Source organism: Marmota monax, unplaced genomic scaffold (genome assembly GCF_021218885.2).
Source record: "Marmota monax isolate L192 unplaced genomic scaffold, Marmota_monax_Labrador192_F-V1.1 WCK01_AAM20220418_F8-fsc00068, whole genome shotgun sequence".
Classification (NCBI taxonomy): domain Eukaryota; kingdom Metazoa; phylum Chordata; class Mammalia; order Rodentia; family Sciuridae; genus Marmota; species Marmota monax.
Genome location: NW_026692352.1, coordinates 7,598,566 through 7,621,919, shown reverse-complemented (window position 1 = coordinate 7,621,919; position 23,354 = coordinate 7,598,566). Strand labels below are relative to the sequence as shown.

Here is a 23,354-nt window from a genome sequence, read left to right as displayed (position 1 = left end):
TTTGTATCTATGCAATTTTCTTTATTGCCAGATAATATATTAGATCACACTTTATTCATTGGTTAGTTGATGGCTATTGAGGTTGTTTCTACTTTTTGGCTATTATAAGTAATGCTAATACAAACACATTTAATTTTATGTGGATGCATATTTTTATTTACTTTAGTTATATCTCTAGGATTGTAATAGCTGGATCACATGTTAATGCTTTGTCTAGTCTTTTGAGGCACTTCCAGAATGTTTTCCAAAGGGGTTGCACCATTTTACAACCCCACCACACTGTATGAAAGTTTTAATTTCTCCACATTCTCCTAAACACTGGTGAGTTATTACTTCTGCAGGTATCAGTGACACCATTTATACACAGGAAATTTGATATTATGATGTTTAGGATCCTTTCTAGTTATAGCATATTGTGAAATTACTTGGCTTTTGAGGGACTTTCTTTACTTGGTCCTTCTAAAGAGTTCCATTTTGTTGCAGCTACATAGATGACTATTCCTGTTCTAGTCCAGAGTGGGGAAAAGATTCTTTATTTATTTCTTAGTTGGCCTTCCTTGCATTCCCATCTCAGAGAGATTATTTGCCTTCTTCATTCCATATTCTGGTGAAAAGGGATAACTCGGGAGAAGGTCCATTTACTTTGGCATGGCATAAGCCCTGTAAAGGGGAAGGACCCTTGGAGAGGGAGTTGAGAAGACATATTTTGGCATTTAGTTGTTTATTTACTCACGGTTAAGATTGGTCAAGTCGGTTTTTTCTTTTTATGCTTCCTATCAAATTGAAAAGAGAATAATATTTCTATTACATAATTTCTCAAGGTTTATATGAGGTATAAATGATATCGTAGATGCACGCAAACCATATACATGTGAATTATTTGCAAAAATTAAGAGTTGCAAATATTATAGCAAAAATAATGTAAATAATGTAATAAATAATGCAAATACAAGGAATAGTGCAAATTATTAATATATGTTATAAAAGAATGTAAATAATATAGCAAATAATAGCAAATTGTGGTAAATAATATAGCAACAATGTAGCTAAATAACTGCATTTTAGGCACTTTTGGTAGGTACTTTTAACATTTTCAGCACTTCAAAATAGTTATTTAACATCATTTGATAGATAAGAACTTCTAGTTCAGAGCATTTAAAAAACCAGCCTAAGAGGCAGAGTCAGGAATAAAAAACTAGGTCTAACTCTAGAGTCTTTCTCTTATATTTTGCTGCCTATTAGTAAAGAGATCTTTTCCTCTATTTCTCTCCCTTGTTTTGAAAAGGTCTTGATAATGTGGGTCACATTGGTCCACTTTAAGAAAGGATAAAATTTGCTCTTGTTGACAGTTAAGCTTGTCCCCATAGCCTAAACAGTTCTGAACACTGGAGGAGACAGTAGGTCTGAGACTAATTTAGCCAACTGGTTATTCAGACACTCATAGGTCTGGCCCAAAATCAGAACAAGGGCTTTTAGAAAAACAGAGTTATTATCTCAGTGTTGAAGGAACAGTTGAGATCATTAAGCTTCATACCCATCAATAGGGGAGTCTCTGGATATATTCTTCACTGGAAAGACTGGTGTCTTTGAAATCTCAGTTTGACTCAGTTCAAGACTTGCCATCTTCTTTTTCTTCTACCACAACCCCTGACGTCTAATCATTACCAGATGCGTAAGTTTTAGAAAATGATTTTCCTTGGCATTCCATGAGCTCTATATAGTAGTAAGGAAATATGAGGTTCAGAGTCTAGTCACAGCCTTTCCTCTAACTTCATTGTGTTGCCATGTGACCCTGGAATAACATCTCCTTTCACTACTTCAACTGTTACTGCTCTATTTCAGATCTTTGTCATTTGTTTTCTTTTCCATTAAAATTTTTTTTTTTTTTGTAAATAATCAAAAACTTTTATATTCTGGATTATTTGAGAATGAGCTGCTGTCATAATGCTCCATCAGCCCCAAAGTATTTCATGTATAATAAGAACAGTCTTATGTAAGCACAGTGCAACCATCTAAATCAGGAAATTAACATTGATCCATTACTACCATCTAATTTTTTTGGGGGGGGGTACCTGGGATTGAACCCTGGGGTGCTTAACCACAGAGCCATATTCCCATCTCTTTCTCTCTTTCTCTCTCTTTTTTTTTTTCAGTATTTTTTAGTTGTCAATGGACCTTTATTTTGTTTATTTTTATGTGGTGCTGAGGATCGAACCCAGTGCCTCACACATACTAGGCAAGCACTCTGCCACTGAGCCACAACCCCAACCCCCATCCCTTTTTAAAAAAATATTTTATCTAGGGGCTGGGATTGTGGCTCAGCAGTGGAGTGCTCACCTAGCACAGGCGGGACCCGGGTTCGATCCTCAGCACCACATTGTGTTGTGTCCATCTACACCTAACGAATAAATATTAAAAAAAATTTATCTAGAGACAGGGTCTTGCTGAGTTGCTGAGGTTGGCTTTGAACTCACAATCCTCCTGCCTCAGCTTTCCAAACTGCTGTGATTATAGGCATGTGCCACTGCGCCTGGCCCATTGCTACCATTTAATTATTCCTTAGATCCACTCAAGGGTTTTGCCACTTGGTCCCAATGGCTTTTATAACAAAAGAATACAGTTTAGAATCATGTTACATTTAAATTTCAGCTTTCCCTTGACTTTGATACCTTAACATTCTTGAAGATTACAGGCCAATTGGTTCATAGAATACTGGATATTTCAGGTATTTTAAGTGTCATAAGTAGTTTCAGGTAATACAGGTTTGGCAGGAAGTATTACAGAATCGATGCTATGTTCTTCTCAAAGCATCTTTTCAGATGGTGATGGTTTCAATTTGTGTCATTACTGTTGCTATTCATTTTGGCAACTTGCTTAAATTGGTGTCTGACAGGCTTTTCCACTCTGAAGTTACTCTTTTCTTCCGTATAATTAATATGTAGTTTGTAGGGCAATACTACAAAATTATGTCAATCATTTTCCTTGCCAAACTTTCAAGAATTTAGTTATTTCCATCTATATGGACTTACGTTATTCAATGAGTAATAATCTTGTGCTGTTATTAGTAATTATTATTATTATTTTTTGATGCTCAAATTTCAGTTTGGCTAGTAGAATACCTATAAAGTTGGTCTCTATCTGTTTTTGACATGTCCCTATCAGTTTTTGAATACTTACTTCCTGTTATGGTTAGGATCTAGAGATGTCCCCTCAAAAGCTCATGTTTTGGGGGCTGGGGATGTGGCTCAAGCGGTAGCGCGCTCGCCTGGCATGAGTGCGGCCCGGGTTTGATCCTCAGCACCACATACAAACAAAGATGTTGTGTCCGCTGAAAACTAAAAACTAAATATTAAAAAATTAAAAAAAAAAAGCTCATGTTTTGGGAGCATAGACCCCAATACAGCAAGATTCAGGTGGAACATTTAGGCAATGATAAGAGCTGTAACCTCATCAGTCTATTAAGCTGTTTGATGGGTTAATAATTTGGATGGACTACAAGGTGGTAACTATAGGCAGGAAGGGTGTAGTTGGAGAAAGTAGTGTCACTTGGTGTGTGTCCTTGGGGATGGCATTATATTTTCTCTGGCTCTTAGTGTGCTTGTGTTCTCTCTCTCTGTCTCTCTCCCCCCTCCCTCTCCCTCTCTCTTCCCCCCCTCCTTCCTGGATATCATGAGCTGAGTAGTGTTCTTCTATCTTGTCCTGTTGCTTTCATGTTCTGCTTTACTCAGGCCCAGAGTGTAGTGGGCTGACCATTGACTAAGACCTCTGAAACTGGGAGTCCAAAATAAACTTTTCTGCCTCTAAGTTATTGTTAGGCATCTTGGTCATGGTAACAAAAAGCTGACTAATACAGTTGCTATTGTGGTTTGGATCTGGAATGCCTCCCAACAAAAGCTCATGTGTTGGAGAGTATGGTCCCCAATATAGCAAGGTTTTAGGTATTGATTGGATCATGAGGGTTCTGAACTCTTCAGGGGATTATTGATTATCTCATTGCTTTCCTGGACAAAATTGGGGTTTATTTGGATGAATGGTTAAACATTTGAAAATAATTTGACTTTAATGCCTTTTAAGTATATTTGTAAAAGTGTATTTGAATTCTGTGTCATTCTGTAGAAATGTGTGGTAGTGCCTGTTTTATTGAAACACAGCCTTATTCCGGGCTTAGAATATAGAATATAAGGAGTGACTGATTCTGTTTGAGGAGTTCTTGGAAGACTTGGTAGAGGTTTGACATTTGAGCTGAGTCCTAATAGATAGGCAGAGGGGAAATTGATGGGAGAGTAATTTGCTGCTTCATCTTTCCTGATGGAGATGATAATATCTCAAAGATTGTCTATTTCATTACCAGACACTTCTGATTATTGTAATGTTCTTATAGAATTCTTCACTCCTTTCCTCCCTAATTTCTCTTCTTGGTTCAGAGGACACAGGTAGTTGATATGGCATAATGAGAGTAGAGCCACTTTTTAGGCCATTCCTTGCATATATTCTTTTCAGGTCTTCAGCATTTTCTGTTTTTTTTTTTTTTTTCCTCCCCATGCTGGTCTTTCCAGCTCCACTCATTCTTTCCTTCATTCATCCATTATTTATCCATCACTTCTCGCAGGCAAGGAATAGTTCTGAGGTCTGGAGATGAAGACAGTCTTTGCCTTTTTGGAGGCTATGTTTTATTGGAGAGAATCAGCCAATTGGAAGGAAATATGTCAGAGGATGATATGTACTAGGCACTAAATAAAGCAGGTGGTTGGGAATAAAGTATGCTGATAAAAGCCAGGCACAGTGGTACATGCCTGTAATCCCAGAAACTTGGAGGATTGTAAGTTCAAGGCCAGCCTAGGCATAACCCTGTCGCAAAATACAAAATAAAAAAGACTGGGCTTGTAGCTCAGTAATGGAGGAGCACCCTGGTTTCAATCCCTAGTACCAACAACAACAACAACAAAAAGAGCTGATAAAGAGTGGAGAGAGATTTTTATCATTTTATAAAGAATGGGCAGGGAGGACTGGGATTGTGGCTCAGTGGTAGAGCGCTTGCCTCCCATGTATGAGGCCCTGGGTTTGATCCTCAGCACCACATAAAAATAAATAAACAGAAAATAAAAGTTATTAAAAAAAAGAATGGGCAGGGAACACTTCTGATAAAGTAATATTTGAGCAGACACCTAAAAGAAAGGTGGGAATAAGCCACGTGGCTATCTGAGAGAAATGTGTTTTCAGGCAGAATGACCTGCCTGAAAGGCCCAGAGGTGAGAGTCTACATAGCCTTTTTGGAAAGCCAGGGTTCCAGGAGCAGAGTGAGTAAAGGAAGGAGAAGTAGGAGACAAGGTCAGAAAAGTGCTAGGGTGGGATGGGGGAAGGAAGTGGGGGGGATGAGGTCAGATCATATAAGACCTTCTAAATTAAAATAAGGACTTTAGCTTTTACACTCAGTGATTTGGGAAACTATTGGAAGATTTTGAGAAGAGAGTGTTGTTTTAAAACTTCCATTTTATTTTATTTATTTATTTATTTGAGAGAGAGAGAGAGAGAGAGAGAATCTGTTAATATTTTTTTTTTTTTTTTTAGTTTTCGGGGGACACAACATCTTTGTTTGTATGTGGTACTGAGGATCGAATCCGCGCCGCACGCATGCCAGGCGAGCACGTTACCTCTTGAGCCACATCCCCAGCCCAAAAACTTACATTTTAAACGAATCATTCTTGGGGGCTGGGGTTGTAGCTCAGTGGTAGAGCACTTGCCTTGCACTTGTAAGGTACTGGGTTTGATCTCAGCACTACATAAAAGTAAATTTAAAAAAGAATTACTGTTGGAGGCAAGAGTAAATTTAGTTAAGGCTAGTAATAGCAATATTGTAGGTTAGAATTTTTCAGTAGTGGTACTATTAACATTTTGGGCTGGATAATCTTTGTTTGTGTTTGTGCATTATAGGATGCTTAACAACATCCTTAACTTCTAACTGCAAGATGCCATTTGCATCTACCTAATTGTATCAACCCAGATTCCCATTGCATTGCCAAATATCCCCTGGGGAGCAAATTCCACCCCTATCTCACCACCCTTAGGAACCAATATTTAGACAAAAGTTGCTGGTGATTGGACCAAGGTTTAGATATTAAAAGTGATAAGAAGTGATTGGAATATAGCTATATTAAAAAAAAAAATTATAGTTGTACAATATCTTTAATTAATTAATTAATTTATTTTTATATGGTGCTGATGATTGAACCTAGTGCCTCACACGTGCTAGGTGAGTGCTCTACTACTGGAGCTACAGCCCCAGCCACAATATAGCTAAATTTTTGAAGGTAGAGTTGATAGGATTTGTTGTTGAGTTTGATGTGCAGCTCCTAGAAAAATTAGAGTCAAAGATGAATCAGGTTTTTTCAGCATACTACAAGTGATATAGCCACATCAATATTTATAGCAGCACAATTCACAATAGCTAAGCTATGGAGCCAACATAGATGCCCACCAACAGATGAATGGGTAAAGAAATTGTGGCATATATACCCAATGGAATATTACTCAGCCATAAAGAAGAATAACTATAACATTTGCTGAGAAATGGATGGATCTAGAGACCATCATGGTCAGTCAAATAAGCCAAAAAACCAAAGGTCAAATGTTTTCTCTGATATGTAGATGCTAACCCACAATAAGGTCGGGGGTTGTGGGGGAATAGAAGTTCAGTGGCTTAGACAAAGGGGAATGAAGGGAAGGGAGGGGGGATAGGAATAGGAATAGGAAAGACAATAGAATGAATCTGATGTAACTTTCCTATGTACACATATGAATACATCACAGTGAATCTCAACATCTTGTGTATCCACAAGACTGGGATCCTAATTAGAATAAGATATATTTCTTTTTTTTTTTTTAAGAAATATTTATTTATTTTTTAGGTATAGATGGACACAACACAATGCCTTTATTTTTATGTGGTGCTGAGGATCGAACCCGGGTCCCACCTGTACAAGGCGAGTGCTCTACCGCTGAGCCACAATCCCAGCCCAATAAGATATATTTCATGCTAGTATAAATATATCAAAATAGATTCTACTGTCATGTATAACTTAAAAAAAAAGAAAATTAAGCCAAAAAACTGATGAATCAGATTTTTGGTTTAGTAACTGAGAGTAGAATTGCACCTCTTGAATTAGAGAAATAACTGAAGGAGGAACAGATTTTAGACCTGTTAAATCTGACAGTCAGTGACATAGCATGGTTTCCTATTGTCCTTAACAATGATGTGCTCCTTGAGGATAAGAACTAGGTCTTATCATCTTTGTATACATGATGACTAGCACTATGTCTGGTGTGTAGAATATGTTCATAAATGGTGAATAGATGATGAGATTATTTATGTAATGTGGCTAACAGGTTTGGAGGGTTTAGTCCATGGATCAAATTTGCCATCCTCTTGCCCCATCCTCCCAGGTAGCTGGAAGTACAGACCTGTGTCACCGTGCCCGGCTTGATTACTGTAGTTTTGTAATATGTTTAAAAATCTGGTAGCATTATGTCTCCAACTTTGTTCTTTTTGGTCATGATTGCTTTGGCTGTTTGAATTTTTTTGTGGTTTGTTACTGCCTAGAGTATTTTTGAAATTTATTTATTTTTTGTTATTTTATACTCCATTTCAGAGAGTGTCCTTAAGAGGTTAGCGGCCCTTCCATCTAATTACTACAAGAAATATGGCATATTTAAATGGTTGTTTTAAACCCCAAATCATCATGGGTTGACTGACTTCTTTTATCTGCTGGTATAAGTTTTAAATTTTTATTCAATAAATATATTGTTCTACAAATTTTTTTGTGGTTGCAAAAGAATCAAATAAAGCAATCATTTTCAAATCTATAGGCATTTCAGTCAAAGTAGTTGTCAAAGATATAAGCTATTAGGTTGAAAGCTGTACTCTATAAATAAAATTATGGTAAGTGAAATAAGTGGTGGAGCACTTGTCTAGCACGTGTGAGGCACTGGGTTTGCTCCTTTCTAATTAATATTATTGATTATTAGCTTTTATAATAGTTAACAGGTTTTGCAAACTTATAAGTCTACAGAGGTCATATATGTTACCTAAAAGGGCCTACTTAGGCCTCAGAAGACTCCACAAACAAAAGACTACTGGCCAGAGTCCATGGCTAGTAAGAGTAATATGTGAATTATTTACTTTGTAAGCCAAAGTATTATAAATGCAAGGAATTGTTGCACTTAAGACAAATTAACTTGTAAAATTTTTAGCGAGTCAATTGTTAACTCTAAAATTTAATTTCTTTGTATAATTTCTAGCAAGTCAATTGTTATCTCTAAAATTTAATTTCTTGGAATGTGTGGCTTCATCTCTAAAGTCCCTTCTACTACCTCATTTGATTATGCTTTTTCATTTCTTTAGCTAGTAGTTCCTTCCTTGATTATAAGCTGTTAGCCTTCAGTAATAAATAAAATTGCTGGCATCTTACCAATATGTCTCAATTTCATAAGTCTTGTGTTTCATCAGAGGGAGCCAAATTTAGCCAAGTTTCCTATAGCAGCACCCAGGATTGGGGGAGAAAGTATGAGAATGTGAGGGGGGGTGGGCGGGGGGAAGCCTTTTATAACTAAAAACCAGCATTTGGATTTTCAGAACTAAAATCTAAAATAGAATATGTCTCAATTTGATCTTTCCTGCTGAAGGTATTTGTGGTCCTGCCTAACACTGTGTGATAGGTTTTTTTTTTTTTTTTTTTTGAGGGTGAGGTCTTTTTTTCTTTCTAGTTATAGTTATACGTCATAGTTGGGTTTATTTTGACAAAAGCATGCATGCATGGTATTTGATTTCAATCCCTGTTTCCCACATTTCCCTCCCCTCTTCCTATCCCCTATTCTCCTTCCTCTACTCTACTGCTCATTTATTTATTTTTGGTTGGTATTTTCTACATATACACAAAGGTAAAATCCCCTGTGTTATATTTATATATGCATATAATGTGATTTTGTTAAATTCATCCCATATTTCCTCCCCTTTCCTGCTCCCCCCATCTCTTCCTTCTGTTCCATTGATCTTCCCTTCTTTATGGCATCAGATCTCCTCACCCCACATCTGCCTTCTTTCCCTTATTTTGTTCTTGGTTCTACATATGAAAGAAAACAATCCGAATTTTCTGAGTCTGGCTTACTAGCTTGGCATAATGTTCTCCATTTTCTTCGATTTACTGGAAATGCAATAATTTATTAAAAAAAATCTTTAGTTGTAGATGGACACAATACCTTGATTTTATTGATTTATTTTTATATGGTGCTGAGGATTAAACCCAGTACCTCTCGTGCTAGGCAAGTACTCTACCACTGAGCTAGAACCCCAGCCTGCCATAATTTCATTCTTCTTTATGACCCAATAAAACTCCATTGTGCATATATACCATATTTTCTTAATCCATTCATTTATTGAAAGGCATTTGGGCTGATTCCATAATTTGTCTATTGTGAACTGTGCTGCTATAAACATTGAAGTGCTTGTATCCCTATAGTATGCTGATTTTAGTTCTTTTGGATAAATATCAAGGAATGGAATAGCTGGGTCATATGATAGTTGCATTCCCAGCTTTTTTGAGGAATCTCCATATTGCCTACCAGAATGGTTGTACTGATTTGCAGTCCCACCAACAGTGTATGCATATACCTTTTCTCCTGCATCCTCCTCAGCATTTACTATTATTTGGTTTCATAATAATTGCCATTCTGACTGGAATGAGATTAAAATTTTAGAGTAGTTTTTATTTGCATTTCCCCAATTACTAGAGATATTTTTTTCATATATTTGTTGGCAACAATGTTTTTCCTTTTTCTTTTTGTTACTCAGCATTGAACCCAGAGATACTTAACCACTGAGCCCTATCCCTAGCCCTTTTTATTTGTTTATTTAATTTTGGTGTTAAGTTTTTTGAAAACTTAACATTGAGGCAGGTCCTCCTGCCTCAGCCTTCATAATTGCTGAAGTTTTTTTTATATTCTGGATACTAATCCTCTGTCAGAGGAGCAGCTGGCAAAGATTTTTTTTCCCACTCTGTAGGCTGCCTTTACATTCTTGTTTCCTTTGCTGTGTAGAAGCTTTTTAATTTAATGTTTCCCCTCTTATTGATTCGAGTTTTTTATTTCTTGAGCATCAGGGGTCTTGTTAAGGAAGTTGATACCTGCACCTGTATGTTGGAGTATTGATCATATGATTTCTTTGAGTAGTTGCAAAATCTCTGGTCTAATTCCTAAATCTTTGATCCATTTTGATTTGATTTTCTGTGCAGTGTGAAAGATAGGGATCTAGTTTCATTCTTTTACGTAGGGATATCCAGTTTTTCCAGAACCATTTGTTAAAAAGGCTATCTTTACTCGCAACATATTTTTGGCACGTTTGTCAAATATCAGATGATTATAAATATGTGTTTTTTTTTTTTTCTCTGTGTCCTCTCTTCTGTTCCACTGGTCTTCATGTCTATTTTGATGCCAATACCATGTCGTTTTTGTTACTATAACTCTGTGGTATAATTTGAGATCAAATATGGTTATCATGCTCAGGATTGCTTTGGCTATTTTGGATCTCTTATTCTTCCAAATATTTTTTTTTTATTCTGATGATTTTATTTTGAATTAGCTTGAGTAACATATTATTTTTAAAATGTCCATTTCATGAGAATTTTTAGATTAATTTCAATACAGTTGTTCATTATATTTATTTATTTAATTAAAAAAATTCTTTCTTTCTTCCTTCCTTCCTGCCTTCCTTTCTTTCTTTCTTTATACAGGAAATGGAAACCAGGAGTGCTTTTACCATAGAGCTACATCCCCAGGGGTATATAAGAAAGCAAATATTTAGAAAAGTAAATAAGTTTTTACTTACTTATTGAGAGTCTTGTTAAGTTGCTGAGGGGCTAACTCAGTTGCTGAGGAACTTGGGGTCCTCTTGCCTCAGCCTTCATAGTTGCTGAAATTACAGCTGTAAACCAACATGCCCAGAAACTTACATTTCTAATTTTCCATAACTATTATACTACTTCCCTCTTTTACTCCTGAATATTAAGGACATCTATCCTTTCTGCTAGAGTTTATTAATTTTCAAAATATTTTAAAAAATTAGTTGTAGATTTTAATTTTCCTTGTTTATTATCAATTTTATGAATTTATGATTTTATATGATTATTTATTTTATTGTACTTATTTTGGCTTTAATTGTTCTTTTTTATTTGTTTTCTTTTTTTAGCTTTGTGAAGTAGTTTAAATAATTGCCCTATATGTATATTCCCCCCTTCTTATGTAGACATTATTAAAACTATAATTTTTCCTTCAAGCAGTACTTTGCCTGCACTTAGACACTATATATTTTATATCTACATTATCCTTCAGTTCAAAATTTTCTTTCATTATATCTTTTAGTCAGTAGTTTTTAATAATCTGACATTGATCTTCCAAATAATTTAAAGATTGTTTTTTCCAGTTCTTTGAAGAATGTCATTAGTATTTGATGGAGATTCCATTGAATCTTTATATTACTTTTGGTAGTATGGTCATTTTGACAATATTAATTTTGCCTCCATAGATATATTATTGCTTCTTTTACCTCATCCTATTTATTTTATTCAGTTTTCTAGGGTAGCACTTTGTAGTTTAATGTATACCAACCTCCCCTATTAGTGGTGATTTCCTGGAGGTATAGGTCATTTTTTGGTGATCTTTAATTCCCAAAACTTAGGACAGATAAGAGCATATGATAAATGTTTAATAAATACTTGAAGAATGCTTACTAGATTTGCAGGTGACAGAGTTTAGAAAGGAGAACTAATATGCTAGTTGGCAGAGGGAGAGAGTAAGAGCTTGAATAGATGGGCTAACGCCAGCAAGGTGAAATTTAAGAGGATGAGAGTAAAGCTCTGCATTTTATGGGTCAAAGAAATGGCAACATATGAGCGGACTAAGGAAACTTAGCATGATGCTATTCTTATGAAAATGGTGGTTTTGGCTGCCTAAGCTCAATGTCAGACAAAGGCACTGCAGTGGTTAAAAATCCAGTGCAGTTGCAGACTGAATTATTGGAAATACTACGTATAATTAAAGGAGGTGATTGTCCTACTATATTATGCTGGGGTCAGAACAATCTCAGAGTTTTATGTTCCTCTTAGGGGTACCAGACATTGAGAATCATTAAAAGAGGACTCTGTTTAGTGGAGGTGGCCCTAAAACACTAACTTCCCAGTCTGCAGTGCGATAAGCATAGAAATTGTGAGGTATTTAGAAATGTTTATAGCAATTTGGCAGAGTAGCTTTATGTCTAATGAATCTAATAAAAGAAAGTAACCTTCATCTTATCCTTTTTTTCACTTGATATTTTCCCTTTATTTATTTTATTTTAATTGACTGTTTTTCAGAGGAGTTCTGGTTTTATAAAACAATTGAGCAGAACATACAGAGACCTCTGTGCATCTTCTGATTTCCTTTAATCAACATGTTGCAATAGTATAGTATTAATGAACCAATATTGATGTGTTATTATTGATCAGAGTCTGTAGTTTATATTATAGTTTATTCCCTGTGTTGTATAGTCCTGTGCATTTTGACAAATGCATAATGTCACGTATCCACCATTATAGTATAATACAGAATATTTTCATCATTCTAAAATGTCCTGTGCTTTATCTTTTCATTCCTAATCCATTTTTCAGATTGGCTTCTTTCACATAACATTCTACATTTAAGAATTTTCCATGCCTTTTTGTGTGGCGATAGTTTCTTTTTATTGCATATTCCATTGTATGGACTTACCACAGTTTATTCACTCACTTATTGAAGAACATCTTGGTTGCCTCTAGTTTTTGGCAATTATGAATAAAGGTGCCATAAACATTCATGGGCCACTTTTTATATAAACATATTTTCTATCTTATTTGGGTTAAATATCTAGAAGTGCAATTGCTGGATTATTTAGTTAAGTATATTTTGTTATGTAAGAAACTGCCAAATCATCTTTCAAATTGGAGTCCATTTCCATTTCTATTAGCAGTGAATGAGAATTCTTGCTGTTCCATGTCACATAATCATTTGGTGTTGTCAATATTTTGGATTTTAGTCATTCTAATAGGTATGTGGTGATATCACATTGTTGTTCTAATTTGCAGCTCCCTAATGACTTACTTACTATGTTGAGTATCTTTTTACATGCTTATTTGTCATGTGTATATATTCTTTGGTGAGGTATTTGTCCAGATCTTTATATAGACCATTTTTTTTTATTGGGTATTTGTTTTCTTATTGTTCAGTTTTAGGAATTCTTTGTATAGTTTGGGGGCTGGGGCTGTAGCCTGTAGCAGAATGCTTGCCTAGCATGGGTTCAATTATTTTTAGCACTGCATAAAAATATATATGCAATTACTTAAAAAAACAATAAAAAAATCTTAAAATAATTCTTTTTATAATATGGATACATGTTCTTTATTAGATGTGTTTTGCAAATATTTTCTCCTGATTTGTGCCTTGTCTTTTCATTCTCTTAACCTTATTTTTTTGCAAAACAGAAGTTGTAAATTGTTATCAAATCCAACTTGTCAATGTTTTCTTCCAAGGATCATATTTTTGGTATTATATCTAAAACGTTATTGCTAAATTTGAGGTTATCCAGATTTTCTCCTGTGTTATCTTTGAGACATTTTGTAGTGTTGCATTTTATATGTAGTCCTATGATCCATTTTGAGTTAATTTTTCTGAAAAAAAATCTGTGTTTAGATGATTTGTTTATTTATTTTTATAATGCTAGTGGAAAGTGATCTCTCTGTTTCTGTGTATATTCCAGCAAAGCCTGGATGACCATCTATAAGAGGATGCCACATGGGGTGGAAAGTTGAATAAGATGAAATGGTGTGATTATTGATAGTTTAGTTTGAAAAACTGTGTCCAAGTCAGAGAACTTTTTCTGTTATTTATTCTGTAAATTGGTATGAAAGATAGTGTAAAGTCAAGGTCTTATACTATCATTCATTCCAATTATAGAGTGAATAACAGAAAAAGCACTTTGACACTGAGTTCTCAGAATGTAGTTGATCTCCTCATCTTTATTATTGTGTCAATCTAGGTGTCTTCAAGAAATTTCCTCTACTAAATTTGAGATCTCTGTTGGTTGGAACAGCACATGTCCTCAGGGCCTAAGAAGGGTGAATAAATACTTTTAAAAGTTCCTTCTTTATTCATGGAGTTCTTCCCTAACATCCTCTTCAGTTAGACTAATTTGGGCATACTGAATGAAACTGTAGATGTCTGTCAAGAAGATTGATTCATACCATAAAAATCAGGCTTAGTGCTGGTTACCTGCTCTTTGCCAGGCAGTAAAGAGAGAGATATTGCTGTTAATAGAGGTCTCATGTAACACAGTGATCTCATGTAAAACAGCATGGCAGACATAAATAAATAAGCAAGAGAAATAAATTAAGCATAGGTTTAGGAGTCAGACCAGGGCATGGATACTTTAATCATTTACCAGATGTTTGATCTTGGTTAAGTCACTGCTCTCTCTTATTTCATTCTGTCTTATACCCATTCTGCTGCTGTTTCTACTAAGCTATATCTTTAGAATGAGGTTATGTTTTCATCTTATTTTACATTAGTCTAAATTATTTTCTGTCACCTGAGCTCTATAGGAATATACTAAGTTGTTTTCATGTCTCCTTCTCCATGGATCAGTCAGTGATCTTTTTAAAATATTAGATCTTGTCATTCTGCTTAAAAACCTTCCAAAGTCTTCCTGTTGAAAAGGGGAATGAAATCTGAACTCCCAATTATGACCTGGAAGAGATAATCTGTGTAACCTGACTCCTGCCTTGTCTTTCAAGAGCAAGGGTGGGTTGGGTAAGAGGGGTGAATAATTAAGTAATACTGCCTCCTAAGGAGCATTTGACAAAGTGTGAACGTGTGTGTGTGTGTGTGTGTGTGTGTGTGTGTTTTCTTCCAGTTTTTGGGAGACATCCACTAGGGGTGTCTGATCTGTAGTGTGTTGGTGAATAATCTGTAGTGTTATTCAGCTCAGGTTCCATCTGCATGCCTGATACACAATTAGGTGCTATAGAAATGTTGTATGAGACTACATTTTCCTTGACCTCATTTTGACATACGTGATTTAATATAGTGCCTCCTTTATAAGGTAGATGTGAGTTTTATAAAGCATATGGTACACAATATAGCTCTTAATGACTAGGTAGCTATTGTTTTTTTTTGCCTACAAGCATTTATGAGAGCCCACCCAGCCTTTTCCTGGGACAGCATTTTTAGAAGAGTAGAGTAGGGGGATAAGGTGAATCTGCATCTCTTTCCGGAGGCTTACTGTGATAAAGAGTTCTGAATCTGATTTGAGGTCTAGAAGACTCCTCTGTGCCAGCTGCAGAAACTAAGGCACCAAGGAGCTCTGGTTCTTTTTCCTTGACTTTGGGGCTCACCCAGGACTCTAGCAGGCCTTGGAAAGCTTGGCCCTAGAGAGAAATTACCTCCTACCAGAGAAGGCGGGGAGAAGAGGCAAGACGTGGGAAGGGAGCCGTCACCACCCTCAGCACTTTGCAGAAAGGAGAAGCGGCGGCCTCCTCCCGCCTCCTCCCTCCCTCCTTCCCCGCCCCTTGTCCCTTCCTTCGTCAAACCGCCGGGGCGCCTCTTCTGCTGCTGCCTGCGAGGGCGCGAGCGTGCTGCACCTCGGGAGCTGGGCTGCTGCGTTGCCAGAGCCCGGCCCAGACAAATCAAGCGAGCTGGTGGAGCCCGGGCTTTGTGCGCACCGCTGGGCGGCTAGAGGGAGAGGTGCGGCTCTGCGACAGAAACAATCGCCAGAGATGCCGGGGCCGGCTCTCCGCTCCAGGTAATGCCGGCCCTGCCTGCGGTTTGCCCAGCGGGGCTGTGCTCTGATCGGGTCTCTGCTGGCTTCCTGGAGTGGAGATGTTGGGGGAGTATTACATTCCCCTTTCTTAAGGGACCCTTAATGAAAGAAAGGGCGGAGGGTGGAACCTACACTTGAGCCCACCCAGGGTTAGGCCTTCACTGGAATCAGAGCTCTGGCCAGGGAAGGGTGTGAAGGGGAAGCTGGGCTTTTGGGGAACTGTTCCGCTTTAGGGGGCCCACTCCTTTGTAAGGACTCCTCTGCTTAGTGGCCAGGCTGATGCTTTCCTTGCCTTGGCTGACAGCCTGCTTGCTGGGACCCTGGCCTGTGGGCATTGTTTTCTGATAAGAAGTGGAGGGAGCTGGGAGATTGGGAGACCTGGGTGCTGGTCCTGTTCTGGCGGCCTCTGTGAACCTCAGTTTCTTTATCTGCAACGAAGGGCGTGACATTCTGTTTGGAACTCTGGCTTTCCCAGGCTGTCAGTCTTTTGGAAAGGTGATTTAGTTAAAGGGTTTGAATAGGTTGTACAGATGTCCCCCAACACTGTGGGAGACCTAGGTGAACTTGGTATACGCAGACACTGGTATCCTGTCTTTCAGCCAGCCTTTTGTATGACATCTTGATGGTCTGTTTAGAACCCAGTGAGTTCAGGGGCAAGACAGAGGCTGAGAATGCCAATGCTTATATTAGGGTTGACTGTGGGTATGTTATGGGTAGGGAGGTGGCGTTGAGAAAAAACAGGTCAAAGTATGTTAATGTTTTTTCTCTGACCTGGCCAATTCTTCAATAATTAGATATAAAGCTGCTTTAGACTAGGCTGCCTTCTCTTGAGCACTCTATTCTGCTAAGTAAATGACAGACCTTGAGACTGGGTAATGTCTTGATCACTATAATTCTCCCTTTCTTTATTATTTGGCACCAGGAAACTCATGTCAGGCCTGATACTAACCTGCCTTGATAATTTTGAACCTCCTTTCTTTTCCCAGTTTTTCTGTGACTCTTCTATCTCTCCTTCCTTTTCTTTCTTTCTTTCTCCTCCTGGTCATTTTTCCTGTCCCTGCCCCCACCTATCCACCTCTCTTGTTCCCTTCTTTCTGCTGTCCTCTTGTTTTCCTTTTCTCATCTCTCCACCTTCATAAGCTTTTTTTCTCTTGGGTCCTCTGCCTCTTGTTTAGACTTTCTTCTCTTTTCCTCTTAGAATTTTTGGTTATAGTTTCTCATTATATAGGTTGCTTATTTATAGGGTCCTTAGCTGTAGTTTTTGTGAGGTCCAAACATTCCTTGTTTTCTACCCAACCCCCTGCTTTTAGCTTTCACCTAAATTTTATCTTCCCCAAATGTCTGTCTCTCTTTACTGCCCCCATGCTTTGCCTTGTGCATGACAATAAGCATTCCATCTTTATGGATTTGTTCCCCACCTTCTTCCCTTGGAGTGTGGAGGACAGCAGGTGGACAATGGGGAAGAAGCAAGATTGGAAGTGGGCAGCTTTTCAAGGCTGGAGTTGGAGGTGAGCAAGAGTGTCAGGTAGGGCTGGGCAGAGGCTAAAATTCCCTTTGAGATAACTGACTGGGAAATGACCATTGATTCTTTGGCAGTTCAGAAGAACTGTGACTTGGAGGAAAGGACCTGTGAGTCAAGGGAGAAAAAGGGAGGTAGCAGGGGTGGGTGGAGAGAGAAGAGAAGGAGCAGTCCTGGAGGAGAAGACAGTGGTTTTTTGATGAAGACGGTGACACGGGCACCTGGGTGGATGGGGTGGGCATATAAGGAAAGATTATAGGCTTGGAAAGGGGACCATATAAGTTCATTCTCTCTACTCTTAAGACTGGCTATTTGGGCTTGTTTATATTTTTATTCAGCAAATTTTTCTTAAGCAGTGGCCCCAAAGTGAGGGGTGAGAGGGGAAGCAGATAAGAATGATAAGACTGCTGTTTTATTGGCACTCACTGTGTGGAATGTGGAATGTGTATGTTTCAATGTGGCACCCATTCATTCTATGAATCATCATCTTTATACTAGTTATACTAGTATTGGGGATACAAAAGTGGAAATTGATCTCAGTTACTACTTTCAAATTCAGGTCAAGGATTATGGAAGCTCATGTGATAAGTTTTGTAGAGGGAATCTCAAGGGGGCTGTGATAATGTAGAGGAGGGAACTTTAAATTCAGCAAGTCAGTGGCAAAGCTGGGATCCAAACTCAAGTCTACTCTAATGGTGATATCAATGCACTTACATCATGTTATCAACCATGTATGTGCATAGAGTGTGCAAAGAGTAAAGTGCTATACAGATGTTTTTATGGATGTTCCTGAATGCATTCTCAAGTAATGAAAAAAATGTTCAGAGGCTATAGCCTGAAAGCCTAGTGATGCCACTGACTAGTCTAAAACTGAGCCTCAGTTTTCAATGAATAAGGGAAAAAGGACTACAAAAGGTTTTAGGGCTTGATAATTGAGCCCATGTTTAAAAAAGGAGTCCAAGAGGTATATAAGAGTGCTTTTTTTATGAGTAGCAAATATAAAAGATATTATTTTTAATGACAGTGATATCGCAAACATAAAAAAAGAGATAGGGAAGAGATTAAAGTAGATTTGAGTTCAATTCAAATCCTAATTTTACTGTTTACTAGTTACCTGAATGTTAGTTTCTCTAAGCTTCATATATAAAATGGAGGATATATATATCTTGAAAGGTTATTATCAAACTTAAAAGTAATTATATAAAAAAGAAATAATAATTGTATATATTTTTAATTGTTATTCTTATCTTATAAAAATAAACTCTCAAGTCACCTCTGAAGACTCCTAGACTTTTAAGGGCCCCTTGTCTGGATTCATTTAGCACCTTTGTGCTTTTTCTCAACACTCATTAGTGACACTTTTAAAAAAATACCTTTATTTTATTTATTTATTTTTTATGTGGTGCTGAGGATTGAATCCAGTGTGTCTCACATGTGTTAGGCAAGTGCTCTACCACTGAGCCATAAACCCAGCACTTGTGACACTTATATTTGGTGTAGTTATTGTGATTTATGTGTCTGCTTCTCCTTGCCTGTGAGTTTTTTGAGGGAAGAGACAGGGTCTAGTAAATCTTAGGGTCTACTGAGTGCCTACTTTTACAAACTTTTATTTAGTTGCTAGGTATATTTGGTAAATACAAGAGATTTAATTGTTACTTTGTAAAGCTTATTGTCTATTGAGGGAGATGTGTCATAACAAAGCAAATATAATTAAAACTCATGACAGATAATGTGAAAACCAGGAGTTCCATTTGGTCATCTTAGTTTTAACCATCTACTGGACAACTGCACCTGCATTTCTCACCAGTACTTCAATGTGGGTGGAGTTGTCTAATAGATAGTTATTAGTATGAAAGAGCTGTTTGGCAAGAGAACATGGGCATCATCACTATACCTATGGAATGTAAAGCTATGGGAATGGGTGAGGGCATCTTGGGAGTGTAGTGTAAGAGTAAAGGGGATTCTGAGCCTTAAATGTGTGAGGATAACTGGAAGAGAGTCTACAAAGGAAAGAAGAGTAGACAGAAAAGTGGAAGCAAAACCAGGAGAATGTGCTTCCCCAGAAGTCAAGAAAGTATTTGAAAGAGAAGGGAAGGCAATTATGTTGAATGTCAGATCTCTGCTCAAAATCCTGTAGTGTCTTTTGGTGGAATTGTAAATTAGTACAACCACTATGGAAATCAGTATGGAGGTTCCTCAAAAGACTAGGAATGGAATCATCATACAACCCAGTTATACTACTCCTTGGTATTTATCCTAAAGAATTAAAGTCAGCATACTATAGGTGATATATGCATAACCATGTTTATAGCAGCACAATTCACAGCCAGCCTAGGTGTCCATCAGCAAATAAATGCATAAAGAAAATGTGGTATATATACACAATAGACTTTTATTCAGCCATAAAGAAAAATGAAATTATGTCATTTTCAGGAAAGTGGATGACACCTGAGACCATTATGTTGAGTGAAATAAGCCAAACTCAAATGTTTGTTGTATGTTTTCTCTCACATGTGTAAGCTAGAGAGGAAAAGAGGAAAATAAAGGTGGGTGGGCAGGGATCTCATGAAAATCAAAGGGAGATCTGTAGAGTTAAGGGACCAAGGGATGAGAAGAGGGGATAGAGAGGGGAAGTGCCAAGGAGTGATATTGGCCAAATTATATTGTTATATTGTGTGCATGTATGAATACGTAACAACAAATCCCATCATTATGTACAGTTATAATGTACCAATAAAAAATGTGGAAAGAGAAAAATACCTCAGTGTCTTCCTATACTTGCTACTTATTGTCTAGTCTTATCTAGACTTCTTATTGTTGCCTATGAGGCCCTGCATTATCTGAGCTCTGACTGTATCGCTAATCTCAGTCTCTTACAACATTTCTCTTTGTTCATTCAACTTTAGTCTTGCTGGCTTTTTGCTATTCTAGGTGCCCAGTATATTCTCATGTCTTCTTCTAGATATTATTATGATTTGTTGTTTCATTTAATTTAGGTCTTACATGTCACTTCCTCAAAGGTTTATTTATATACACAATAAAAGTCTATTGTATATATATACCACATACAAGTCACACATACATATAGACTTGACATCATGTATTTATTTGTTCATTTCTTTGTTTACTTCTCTTACTAGACCATAAACCTAGTGAGCAGAGAAATTTTTTCTTGTTCAACTAGATTAGTAATGATAAGTTGTGTATTTATAATAAATACTTGTTGAGTGACAAAATTTATCAAATGACTGAATATATCTAACAGAGAGAGAAAGCATGATATAACTGAAAGAGATCATTCCAGGTGAGAAGGAGTGCAAATGAAGGAACACAGGGAGAAAAGAGAATTTTTTTTTTTTGGTGGTGCAAGCACTCTACCAACTGAGCTATTCCCCAGCCCAAGAGAATGGTTTTTGATGGGAGGAAGGACACCTTTGTTACAATTAGAGGGAAGAAGGAGAACAGAGGTACAGAGAGGCATAAAGATTTGGATCTGTAAGATGCAGTTTCCCTGCAAAAATTTCTGTTTTTTCCTTGAAAGTAAGGTCATCAGCTAAGGGGAAGGGTGAGTGGGAAGTCATAGGAAGTAATGTAGGAAGTCAACTTTCAAGGGAAAGCAGGAAACCAGGTTTTGTTATATTCTCTAAGACACTGGCTGCTTCAGTATAGAGACAGTTTAAAGAGCACCGAGTTCAGCTATCCTAAAGCTGGAATTTTACCAATTTAATTTTGGAAAGGGAGAGAAGGGCAAGTATTTGTTTTTGTTTTTTTTTATGTTTGAATAATTTTGAGAGACTATGATGAGGTAAAGAGAGAAATGATGGCGGGGCAACTGATGGATAATTTATTAAAACTCAAAATGAAATCTAGGAATTGTAATAGTTCTTAGCAAGTGAGCTGCTGTATTTGGAATATATATAATTCATTTGTGATATTGGAGTTGATGCACATGTTGGTGATCAGGTCCAGGATGTGATCATGGGACTATTGGCTAAGTTGGGCCTAGGGTCAGAAAATGAAGTGGTATTGATAGAATTGTCATTGTGGCTGTTAAAGTCAGCTAGAGTGATAACTAGACTGGTACAGAAAGACTGAGCCAGGAACTTAAAGCCTTTGAGTGGGAGTGACAAGGAAATATAAGCAGCAAAGAAGTATGATAGCAGTCAGTAGGTTACTCAAAGGAAAATAGAAGTTTTTATAAGAGGAAGGTAAAGACATCATTTGCAAATGGCACCTAAAATTAAGTACAAAACTTGTGGCATGACTAAGAGAGAGAAGACAGCCTGCAGTTGAGAGGGCTACTAGAGAAGTCTTTTCAAGTGATAGCCAGGTTCTTTTAAGGCAAGAAGTCAAAAGGGAGTTAGCCAGTGACAAATAGAAAGTTCCAAAGGAAATAGTGAAAAGGGTTCCAGGGTCAGGGAAGAGTTAGCGAATTTTGTCTGAATAGAGGCTCTACAGAGAAGGCTGGGGATGAGAGTTTGAGTGATCATGGATGACTGACATAAACAGTCACAGGAGGATTGATTGGCTTAGTCCTGATTATTTTTAAAAGAAGGAAGGGTGGCCCATTTTCATGCTGTGGTTATCAACACTTCAAGAGAAATTATTCCTTTGAGGCAACATGTAGCAGTGTGGGAATTATAGGACATGTTCAGGCAGAGATTGGCTGGAAGTTCAAACATCTAGGAGACAGCAGAATAAGAGTCCCCTGTTTCCTGGGAGGGACTACAGAGTCATGCCACCACACCTAGCTTAAATTTGAATTTTTTGCCTTAACTGTTGGGAACAACTCAACTGGAGCTACTGGTCATGAATTTCCCAAGATAGTATGGAGAGGATTATAAGACATGTAAGCACTGTTTTCTGCAAGTACTCTAGTTACTATCTACAGGGATGTTAAAAGTGAGAAAGTAGTGTTTGTGGGAGGGGTGGGTATATAGGATTGGGCCAACCTATGTGAATTTAAATCTCTCACTCCAAATCTCTCAGCCCTTTCCATCCCACTTTGTTCTCTCTCACATTTCTCTAATTCTGTAAGCCTCCCAGGTATGGCACTTTGCTCACTCTATCTACAGTTAATGTGGAAAGAATGTTTCTAAGAGACTCAGAATAATCAGAGACTAGTTATGTCTTTATCAATATTTCTTTTAGTGATCTTAGATAAATTGTATACCCCTATGGGTTTCAGATTCTCATAAAATAAAGGTTTGGAACTGGCTGATTCTTTAGGATCCTTCCAGCTCCTTTGTTTTTTCCATGAAAAAACAGGCTGCCTTAGAAGATAAACTGTTGTTAATTACCTGTTGTGTGCCATATCTGTGCTGGGTGGACCCTGGGGACATAGAGATTAAATAAACTCAACTTCATCCCTTGAGTTATTCATAGTCTGGTGAGGTCATGAATTATGGTCAATAAGATGAAATTTGAGATTGCTCCATAGAAATATAAAGTGCTCTTAAATTTTGAGGAAATGAGGAAGGGGCTTCTGCAGAGGTTTCTTGGAGAAAGTGAGTCAAGTTGGGGGGCCTTGAAGGATGAGTAGGAGCTTGCTTGGCACACAAGTTGGGACAATTATGCAGATAGAGCAGTAAGGGAAAGACAGGAGCATGAAAGCATGACCACATACTGATGGCCACCTCCTATTCTAGGGAATAGTACAGATGAACCTAGAATAGGTGGGGAAGGGAACAGATATTTATTGGATATCTATTTTGTGCCAAGCAGCATGCTGGTGCTGTGTGTGTGTGTGTGTGTGTGTGTGTGTGTGTGTGTGTGTGTAGGCTTTTGAATTCTCATAACTCTATAAAATAGTTTAGCCTGGTTTGTATTTTACATAAGAGGCAATGGAGGAGGAGAAATTAAAGTAGCTTTTCTGAAAGCTCAGAAACAATCTACGATTTTCTTCTCTGCTGCCCCAGCAGTTATTTTCTTGTTGCTAAAGCAGAGCAAGTGGTTGGAGGC

At 37.4% G+C, this 23,354-nt stretch overlaps 1 protein-coding gene across 5 annotated transcripts in view; it reads left to right on the top strand.

Moving 5' to 3' along the window:
* Positions 1-23,354, top strand: part of Pak1 (p21 (RAC1) activated kinase 1) — a 148,868-nt gene that overhangs the window by 52,346 nt on the left and 73,168 nt on the right. For 2 of the 5 annotated variants that reach the window (XM_046442048.2, XM_046442046.2), the window contains exon 1: positions 15,653-15,856. The exons of the other annotated variants lie outside the window; for them this stretch is intronic. The gene's annotated coding sequence lies outside the window, so the exon portion shown is untranslated. Of the gene's footprint in view, positions 1-15,652; positions 15,857-23,354 lie in introns of those variants that run through there. 5 annotated transcript variants of the gene reach the window in all.